The sequence below is a fragment of the Humulus lupulus genome, chromosome 3 (assembly GCF_963169125.1).
Source record: "Humulus lupulus chromosome 3, drHumLupu1.1, whole genome shotgun sequence".
Lineage (NCBI taxonomy): Eukaryota > Viridiplantae > Streptophyta > Magnoliopsida > Rosales > Cannabaceae > Humulus > Humulus lupulus.
Window position 1 is genome coordinate 214256437 of NC_084795.1, and position 11497 is coordinate 214267933.

At 37.6% G+C, this 11497-nt stretch overlaps 1 non-coding gene across 1 annotated transcript; it reads left to right on the top strand.

Annotated features, from left to right (window-relative positions):
• Window positions 1-6951: 6951 nt before the first annotated feature.
• LOC133827908 (small nucleolar RNA R71) lies at window positions 6952-7058 on the top strand. The gene has a single exon (XR_009890556.1). It is a non-coding gene; the product is annotated as a small nucleolar RNA R71 (small nucleolar RNA).
• Window positions 7059-11497: the final 4439 nt, after the last annotated feature.

Here is an 11497-nt window from a genome sequence, read left to right on the forward strand (position 1 = left end):
ATCACCGGATTGGGCTTGTGTATCAATAGCCATCTGCAACCTATATGGGGGAGTGCTCTTTGACGTTCCCTTCTTTGCCTTTGTAACTGAGGCGTTGTAGCACTCCCTTACTTCTCTTTGGTTTCCCAACACGCACCCTACCCCTGCGTCCGTCGAGAATTTCATGGCCAAGTGCCATACTTAGGTGACGGCCCGAAGGTCTACCAGTATGGGCCTTCCAATAACAGCATTGTACACCGAAGGACAATCGACTACTATAAAAGTAGCGAGTAATGTCCTGGTAGCAGACATTGTACCTGCTGTGACTGGAAGTCTAATTGACCCTGCTGGGGTGAGTCCCTCGCCTGAGAAGCCGTAAATTGTTTGGTTGCAGGGTTCCAAGTCCTTGACGGACAATTTCATGCGTTCCAGCGAAGATTTGTACATGATGTTCACTGAACTTCCTGTATCAACTAGTACTCTTTTCACCATCATGTTGGCAATTTGAACGTCCATGACCAGCGGATAGGAATGTGGGAATCGGACATGCTGGGCGTCGCTATCAGAGAAGGTTACCTCACCATCCTCTGATCAAGCTTTCTTTGATGCCCTGTCCTCCACAGTCATCATCTCGATGCCCTGGTCGTGACGTAGGGTCTGAGCATATCGTTCCCTCGCCTTTCCACTGCTTCCCGCGAGGTGCGGGCCACAATAGATGGTGAGTAAAGTGCCAGCTACGGGGTCAGGCTGCAAAGGTGGCGAGCGTTGGTGTGTGGGTGCATGATCGTTGCAACCTGGAGCTTCTCGTTGGGAATTTCCCGAGGCCCGTACATATCTCCTCAAGTGTCCTTGTCTAATAAGGAACTCGATTTGATCCTTCAGCTGGTTACATTCATTTGTATCATGTCCGTAGTCATTGTGATAATGACAGAACTTGGTAGTGTCTCTCTTCAAAATATCTTTTCGAATGGGGGCAGGTTTTTTATAAGGCACACTGGAACTCGTGGCCTGATACACCGCTCCCCGAGACACAATAAGGGCAGTGTAGTTAGTGAACCGAGGTTCATAACGATTACCCTTGGCTCGTTTATTGTCAGAGGTGGAAGGCTCATTATGTGGCCGTTTCCCCCCATTATTGCCATTGCCATTGCCGTTCCTGTTTCCTTTGCCGTTGCCGTTGGGTTTCGACCCATTGGTGGCTTTGGCGGGCTCGGCAGTCCCCTTATCCTTGCCTGGGGGCTTTCCTTCGCTTACGATGGCATCCTCGAGCTTGATGTAGCGATTAGCTCGATCCAAAAATTCCTAGGTAGTCCTAACCCCATACTTTCTGAGGATGTTCTAGAGAGGCGTGCGACGCTTAACCCCTGCAATTATGGCCATCATCTTGCCTTCGTCTCCCACTGTTTTCGCTCCAGCAGCTGCTCTCATAAAACGCTTGATGTAATCTTTCAGTGGTTCTCCGTCTTGCTGGCGTATCTCGACCAGCTGATTTGCCTCAGTTGGGTGCACACGACCCGCATAGAATTGTGCATCAAAATTCTTTCACGAACATCTCTCAGGAAACTATACTTGTAGGAGGGAATTTGAAAAACAACTCCTGTGCAGCATCAGAATGTGTTGCAGGGAAGATCCTGCACCGAGCGTCTTCAGACACTTTCTGAATGTCCATTTGTATCTCAAATTTGTTGACGTGAGATATCGGGTCACCATACCCATCAAAGTTTGGAAGCGTAGGCATCTTAAACTTGCTAGGAGTCTCTGCCATAGCTATCCTCTGAATGAAAGGAGTGCCCTTTCTCCTATCGTGATCGATATAAGATACTCTTCCCCCGACCAGCTGTTGCACTGCCTGGTTGAGGGCATCTATCTGGGCCTGCATGGCGCCAGGAATCGCCGGGGCCTCTAGTGCTAGGGGAACGTACTCGTCGTGCCGTTCTCGGCGATCGTTGAGTACGTCTCTTAAATCCTCGTCTCTTCTCCGCTGCTCGCTAGCTCTGAGCTGGTTAAAGACTTTATTTTTTCTGGGCTGCCCCCCAGCGTCACGTCTTTCGGGTTGGTCATCCCTAGGTGGTGGACTTCTGCCCCCACCTCTTTCTCCATTTCTCCGACCAGCATTTCCTCTGCCTGTGTCGGCCTCATTATAATCATGGCCATCTCTGAATCTTGATTGGCTACGATGTGATCGACTGTTCCCTCGGTTGCCTTCCCAGGCTGGAACCTCTCGAGTGTTAAAGGGTGTCCTGCGTTGGTCGGTAGGTCCCCGTGCATTATCATGCCGTGGGGGGCCCCCGACTGTAGAGCCTGTCTCTGAGTTTCTTCTGTTACCAGAAGGACGTTGTCCTCTGCTCGGAGGGTTTGGCTCTTCGCCCCTATGGCGTCTAGGACTGCGGGACGGCTGCCCGGCCCTATTCTGCCTTGACTGCGGGGGATTGCCGCAACTAGCCTGGGATGGAGGCCGCGCTTTAGGATCCCTTAGAGGGACATCGTCCTTAGGCATTGGTGGCTGCTCGGGCCTTTGGGGGCTCGAGGGCTGGATCGACGGGCTAGGATTAGGGCCCCTTTAGGGTGGCCCATTTGAAGGTTGATCAGGCTGCGAGGTAGGTACAACCTGATTCCTAGCCAACTGTAGGGCTGCTTCAAGGGCTGACATGGCCTCCCTCTGGAAATGGTGCATCTCCGCCTGCCCTTCACTTAATTCCTGGCACTGTCGTTCAATCTCTTGGTGCTGCCGTGCCATAATCTCAGCAGCACTTTCTTGACTTACCCTCAGATTGGCCAATTCATCCTGCAATACCCCCAGGGTATTCCTCAGCGTCTCGGAATCCAATTCTTCCTCATCGAATTCCAAATGTGGCTCATCTTCGGTCACGTTTGGAGGAGGAGGAGACGGTTGAGATGGTGCAGCGCTAGCCGCTTGTCCAGTCTTCTTTGTGGTTTTCGCCATTGAAACTTCAACAATATTATATCAAGTTCTCAATGAAAGCACCAGAATGTTGACCCTGATTTTGGTCAACTGACACAGAGTCAAAATTGCTTGATGTGGACAGATATGTTGAAATGAGAATAATGACAAAAACAATAAAGCGCACAAGAATTTATAGTGGTTCGACCCCAGAATCTGGTAATAACCTACGTCCACTTGAGCTGTTATTGATATAATAGTTCAAAGGAGTGATCAAAGAACTAGGGTTCAATGAGTTTCACAAATCTCTAAGAAACAAAACAATATACCAAATATGATAGCTCTAATCTCAGATAATTAGAAAGCCAAAAGTCCCTTCCTTGAGCTATATTTCTCTATTTATAGGCTCAAGGAAGATTACATTAATTTGTCACAGATATTCTTTCCTAATTAATCGGATAATCAGGAATTATTGGAGACAATCTCAGGATTGACTAAGATCTTTATAAAATTATCCTGAAATATGCGGAGTGTACGACCATGCTGGTCGTAGGAAAGCTCAACTGCCTATGCTTGCAATATTTTACTGGTCGATACTCTAACAGAACTCTGCCAGGTGTCAGCTACGTGTCCAGAAATCACTTTCCATGTCATCCGTATCTATTTTTTGGACCAGGAATTTCTTTAGTGACCAAATAATTAACAATATCAGCATACCAAGGCAATGAAGAAACATGCATCAATTGTTCATTAGGAACAGTTTCAGTGATAAGAGTGGAGTCATGTATTGTTTCAACTACTAGTCTAGATAAATGATCAACAACAACATTTTCAGATCCCTTTTTATCTAGTATTTCTAAATCGAATTCTTATAAAAGTAGGATCTAGCGTATCAAACGAGACTTAGCATCTTTTTTCGACAAGAGATATTTTAATGCAGCATGATCAGAATAGACAATAATTTTAGATCCTAACAAATAAGACCTAAATTTCTCTAATGCAAAAACAACAACAATCAATTATTTTTCGGTTGTGGAATAATTAAATTGAGCATCATTTAAAGTTTTGCTAGCATGGTAAATCACATGAGGTATTTTTTCAAGTCATTCTCCTAAGATAGCACCTATATCATAATTAGAAGCATCATACATTGTTTCAAAAGGTATTTTCCAGTCAGGAGGTCGAATAATGGGTGCAGTAGTCAACAAATTTTTCAAACTTTCAAAGGCAACATGGCAATCATTATTAAAGGCAAAATCATTTTCTTTTCCAAGTAAATGGCATAAAGGCTGAGAAATTTTGCTAAATTCTTTTATAAATCGTCTATAGAAACCGGCATGGCCTAGGAATGATCTAATTTCTTTCACAGTTTTAGGTGGGGGAAGTTTTGAAATAAGATCAACTTTTGCTTTATCAACTTCTATTCCCTCAGATGAGATTACATGACCTAAAACAATTCATTTTTTAACCATAAAATGACATTTTTCCCAGTTAAGTACAAGGTTTTTGTCTTTGGAAAGAATCAAAACAAGTGAAAGATGGTGCAAGCATTCATCAAAGGAGGAGCCAAACACAGAAAAATCATCCATAAATACTTCAAGAAATCTTTCAACCATGTCAGAAAAATTGAAATCATACACCTTTGAAAAGTCACAGGTGCATTGCATAATCCAAAAGGCATGCGACGATATGCAAAAGTTCCGAAAAGGGCATGTAAATGTAGTCTTTTCTTGATCTTCTGGGGCAATGGGGATTTGGTTATATCCCGAATACCCATCAAGAAAGCAATAATATGCATGGCCAGCTAAACGTTCAAGAATTTGATCAATAAAAGGTAATGGAAAATGGTCTTTTTACACTCCCACCCCGTTTGTACTCTAGTACAGATTAATTCATTTTTCTCATTTTCAACAACTGTGATCCCAGACTTCTTAGGCACAACTTGAACTGGACTAACCCATTGACTATCAGAAATAGGGTAAATGATACCCACGTTTAACAATTTTATGACCTTTTCTCTAACTACTTCTTTCATGTTTGGATTTAGCCTTCTTTGACATTCCCGTGAGGCTTTAGCATTCTCTTCTAGATGGATTCTATGCATACATATGGATGGGCTAATTCCTTTAATGTCTCCAATGGTCCAACCTATGGCTTCTTTATGTTTTCTAAGGACATCTTACAATTTATCTTCTTGTTCTTTATCTAAGGAGGATGCTATGATAACAGGTAAGGTTTCAGATTCTCCTAGAAAAGCATATTTTAAATTTTCTGGTAAAGGTTTAAGGTCTAACTTTGGAGACTCATAAATTGATTGAACATGATTATGGGTAAAGACTCTAGCAAAGAATTCACATCATCGACATGCCAGTTCATACCAAAGTATTTTTCACAAAAGTCAAGTAAGTCATTTCCATCATCTTCACAAATACTATTTATCATGTTAACTTCATGCACTTCCTCACACTCAACAGATTTAACAACATTAAATACATTCAATTCAACAGTCATATTTCCCAAAGATAATTTCAAAACACCATTACGACAGTTTATGATTTCATTAGATGTAGCTAAGAATGGTCTACCTAAAATGATAGGAATTTGAGCATGCACATTTTCCACAGGTTGAGTATCAAGAACAATGAAGTCAACAGGAAAATATAATTTATCAACTTTTATCAAAACATCCTCTATAATGCCTCTAGGAATTTTCACAGAATGATCAGCTAATTGAAGAGTTATAGAGGTAGGTTTTAGTTCACCAAGACCAAGTTGCTTATAAACAGAATAAGGCAATAAATTCACACTAGCACCCAAATCAAGTAAAGCTTTGTTAACAAAATGATCACCAATAGTGCATGAAATTGTGGGACACCCAGGATCTTTATATTTAACAAGACTTTTATATTGAATAATGGAACTAGCTTGTTCAGTTAAAAATGCCTTTTTAGGAACATTAGTGTTTCTTTTAACAATATAAAGATCCTTTAAAAATTTAGAGTAGGCAGGAGTTTGTTTAATGGCATCTAAGAAAGGGATATTGATACTAACTTGTTTAAAAACTTCTAAGATGCCATTATATTGGCCGCCTTTTTTAATTGGAAGTAATCTTTGTGGGAATGGGGCTTTTGGAATGAAACGATGGATTGGAGTTTCCTTGCTTGAAGATTCATTGGCATTAGAACTAGAAGGCTGACTCTTTTATTTTTCTTTTTCTTTTTCAACCTCGGGTATGTAATCGGGTTTGACAATGTTCTTTCCGGACCTAAGAGTTGAAATTGATTTGATTTCTCCGTTATGACTAGAATTTCCTATCTCATATTGACCTTTTGGATTAGGGATAGGTTGACTAGGGAATGTACCTTTTTCTCTATCAGCTAAAGCAGTGGCAAGTTGTCCTACTTGTGTCTCAAGTTTGGTAATTGATTGAGACTAATTTTGTAGGATTTGTTGAGTGGATTGCATAAATTTTTGTAAAGTATCTTCCAAGGAAGGTTTCCTTTGAGGATATGGTTGATTTTTTGGGGCATGAGTTTGGTTTTGCGTGTTGTATTGGTGCCCTTGATTTATTTGAGGTTGGTTTTGTCTCCATGAAAAGTTTGGATGGTTTCTCCAATTTGGATTGTAGGTGGATGAAAATGGACTATCATTTGGTTTCCCATAAGAATGAAGAGCATTGGCCTCCTCAGAAAAGGATTCTTGGTAGGAAGGACATGATTGGGCATTATGGCAAGGACTATAACATATAGAACAAACATCTTTTCTTGGTTGTATTGGAGAATTTATAGTTTGGGTTATGGCTAACGTTTCTACTTTTCTCGCTAATTTTTCTAAGGATGTTCTTAAGTCTCATTCATCTTTTACTTCATACCTTGCTCCTCTTTTTGGTGAATTAGTTGACCTAGACCTAGGATCAAAATAATTCCATTTTTGTGAATTGACAAAAAAATCTTCAAGGGCGTCCCAAGCCTCTTGTCCTTGAAATTTTAAAAAATATCCAGGATGCATAGATTTAATCATTTGACGATTAGAAACCATCATAAAAATATTTTACAAGTCTCCATTTTTCAAAACCATGATGAGGACATTTTAATAATAAATATTTAAATCTTTCCCAACATTCATAAAACTCTTCATTATCTTTTTGAAAAAACTTGGAGATTTCTCTCCTTAGACTATCAGTTTTAGACATAGGAAATTTTTTTAGCAAGAATTTATTATAAAGTTGATCCCATGTAGTTATAGACCCCGTGGTAAGGGAATTTAACCAAGCTTTTGATTTGTCTTTTAATGAAAAAGGGAACAATCTTAGTTTGACCGACTCATCAGAAATTTTTTGAAATTTAAATGTTGAGCAAATTTCTAAGAAATCTTTGACATGCATGTAAGGATCCTCTCTATCTAACCTATAAAAAGATGGCAACAATTGAATGATTGATGGTTTAAGCTCGAAATGGGTAGCAGAAGTGGTATATGAAGGAGTATTAGATGAAATAGGTGCAAAATATTCAAGCAAAGTTTTTTCAGGCACAACATTTTCATCAACAAGATTAGCAATTTGTTCCATGATGCTCAAATTTTTACTAACACTTTCAATTTCAAACAGAGATAAACGTCTTTTTACTAATCGATTTTTAGAGTTACGTTCCCAATGATGCGTACAATTTTCAAAAACAAGGCAACAAGGATAATCTCAAACAAGCAATTTTCTAATGTGGAAGATCAGTTAAAACTGCAACCACAGAGCATACTTAATTTTTTTTTAGAGATTTCACAACAATATATTTTTTATGGTTTACTTGTCCCTAGGCCTATTTGATTCCACTTACTCGTGCACTACTAAAAACTCCCCGAGGTTAATTAGTAGAGGCAGATTGGGAATTTTGCTCAAATTTCCTTTAAGCAAAAATTGCTTATGGTGAAAGGACAAGATTTAGGTTTCTTTTTTTTTTCAAGTATTTTTCACAATATTACACTAAAATATTATAAAAGACAAAGAAAAATAAAGCAAAAATTAAATAAGACTAAAATTTAGGCAAGAGTAGGGAGGCATAGCATGCCATCAACCATAACAAAATTAAGGTAAAAATTAGGAGACACAAATGTCATCAACTAAAACATAAAATAAAAGACTCGGAGGCAAAATTGCCACCAACTAGTAACTTGAAAAAATAAAATAAAATAAAAACTACAACAAGATAAATAAAGAAAATTACAACAAAGGTTAGGAGGCACAAGTGCCGTCAACTAACAAAGAAATACAAGGAGTAAAACTATAACAAAATTAGGAGGCACAAGTGCCATCGTCTATAAAAATTAAAAAGATAGATAGGAGGCACAAGTGCCGTAAACTAAAAAAACAATAAATATAAATATATAAGTATGTTTTTTTTTATGGGTGGTAGAACCGTCCCAAATTTTCTTTTTATCTTTTTGTTTTAGTTTTGATAGATATATTTTTTTTTATATTTTTGTATATATAGTTTTTTTTTCTTTTTTTTAAGTGCATAAATTAAAATAACTAGTACAAGAATTTACTAACCTTGAAATAAATTTCGTTTCTTTTCTCTTGCAACTCCCAAGCAACGGCGCCAAAAACTTGGTTGACCCAAAACAATTATGTTTTAAATATTTATAAATCGCAAGCGCACGAATCGTTCATAAAGAATAGTGATCGTGTAAGCAAGGATGATCGAAACCAAAGGAGTTGTCTAAAATAAAAAATAAAACTATTTTAAACCAAAACTAATAAATTCTAACCTAGCTCCAAAGATTGATGAGTTAAGTTATGAACATAAAATAAAAGATTGAAAATAAAGCTATTTAAGAGAATGAAAATAAACTAATAATGATTTGAAAATAAGTGTTAAAAGAAAAGATTATTAAGATACTAGAATCCATAAAGTGTAAGTTTAATAATATTTATTAGTATATTGATTCCCAAGTTTTAGTGATAGTTAAAATAAATCAAACTATAATTTTCCAAATAGATTTATAATTTTAAGCACAAATTACTTCTAAAAAGATAGGATTCTTCTTCACTTTTCAAAAATTATGATTTCAATGTATTTAATGTGAATCAACCTAATGAAACAACAAAAAATCAAATAACATTATTTATAAGGCAAAACATAATATTTTTGTTCCAAGCATGGATGTGAACAATTTAATGACACATCTTACACAAAGAATATTATTTTTTTGCAAAATGAAGAACAACGTGCATATTATCTAACAATAAAAAATATGAGATATTAAAGGTGAAAGACATATATGAAGAAGAAAAATCCATAAACTTTGTTGCATTACAAGGGAAATCAACATACAACATAAATATTACCTAGTTACAAGTTGCTTCATCGTGATCTTAATAATCTCATGAAAAAATTAGAAGCACATAAGTAGAGTATAAATTACAAAATAAATGACATACATACTTTAAAAAGCTCTTGAAAAACCCAAAAGGGTAGAGAGAATGGTAGAGAGAAAATGGTAGAAAGATGATGGTAACCAAAAACTAAGCACCCAAAAATAGTATTGAAAACTCTTATTTATAGCCAAAATGAGATTATTAAAATAATCAATTTAAATTAATTAAATTGATTAAATTAATTAAATAAATAATAATATGGCAAATAGGGGTAAATTATAGGGTATAATGATGATTTTGGGGTAAAATGTGTCGAGAAGTTGGTTAAAAATGTAGCATTTTTAGACCAAAGTACAAAGGGACCATTTGCATTTTATGGGCTCAAGAAAAATAACAGCTAGGAAGGTGGCTGTTGGAAGTGTTTGGCTGGGAAGGAGGCCAGGTGGGCCTTGGAGGCTACTGGTGATTGAGCTGGACCGTGTGGGCTTGGTAGGAGGCACGGGCCCAGTTTGCTCTATCTTTCCTCTAAAAATGCCATTTTTCCTTCATATTTTCTTGCTTTTTCAAGAGCAAAAAATGCACCAAATTATCTACAAAAATAAACATAAATTAAATTAAAACTAAATATTTTCAATAATAGAACATACAACATAAGTTCCATGAAAATATTAATTAAAACTTAATTTTCTTAAACATTTAAGCCCAAAATTGCATATTTTTACTTCTATCTTAACAATATTAATTAAATAATTAAAGTACAACATATTATAGTAAAATATCTATAAAAACATATAAAAATCTAGAAAATTACAATAAGACTAATAAATACAAAATTACTTAAAAACTTAATAAATTACTTAAAAACTTAAAGACTAAGCAACAATTAGCATAAAAATGTGGTAAAATAACTCTAATTTGTAGAGTTATCAGGTGAGATCAAAATTATCCCAGCTCTTGACCCGTTCTTGTTAGAGGATCCATCAACAAAGATTTTCCACAACTCTTGCACCGGTTCTCTTATCGGCTCGCCCTGAAAACCTGTGCACTCGGCAACGAATTCAGTGAGGGCTTGACTTTTGATCGTTGTGCGTGGCATATATAGTATCTCGAACTGGCTAAGTTTGATGGCTCACTTTAGTAGGCATCCCAATGTGTCAGGATTTTGCAAGACCTACCTTAAAGGTTAAGACGTGGATGGTGTGGGACGTAAAGTACGGTCTGAGCTTTCTTGAAGCCAAAATAAGATAAAACGCGAGCTTTTCCATTAATGGATAAAATGTAGTACACTGGTTTCTGCGCCCGATTCTCCTCTCAAACTAACACAGCGCTGACCACATTTTCCTTCACAGCTAGATATAGGAACAAACATTCTCAGATGTTAGTTTCGTTAGTACGGGGAGTTCAACCAGGTGAGCTTCTAGGTCATGAAATGCATGTTCGCATTATTCGGTCCACTCGAACTTTTTGTTTCCTCTGAGCAAGTTGTAAAATGGGAGATACTTGTCAGTGGATTTTGAAACGAAGCGGTTTAGTGGTGCCACTTTTCTAGTAAAACTCTGTACTTCCTTACGCGACCTAGGCGAAGGTATTTCCAATAAAGATTTGATTTTCTCTAGACTCGCCTCTATTCCCCTTGTGTTGACTATAAACCCCAGAAACTTTCCTGACAGAACTTTGAAAACTTCTAGGGATTTAACTTCACGACGTATCTCCTTAGTACGCCAAAACACTCTTCCAGGTCGGACACATGGTTACTGGAAGACTTTAATTTGATGAGCATATCATCGACAAACTCCTCCATATATTTCCAGAACTGGTTAACGACATTTTGTTGACTAATTGTTGGTATGTTGGCCCGAATGGCATAAGTTTGTAGCACTATACATTATTATTGGTCATAAAGCTGGTATGTTGTAGCGTCCCAAATTATCTAATAAGGCTTAGGGCCTTGATTAGCGTGTCGGGAGGGAAATAATTGATTTAATTATGTTAATATGTGAATTTAATGATTATGTGATTAGAAATGCATGTGTTAGGTGAATTAAATATGCATGTGGGCCCCATCTGATTATTAGCGGCATATTTGTAATTTTAGCCAGTTGAGGGCATAAATGTAATATATGTCTGTTGTGATTGAGACCATGAGTGAGTGGAGATATACTTGTGATGCACGATCCGAGATTGTCCTAGGGAGCAGTTTAGCTAAATAGTCACAACGAGGTTGAATACCCGGCTCGGGAGGAGCC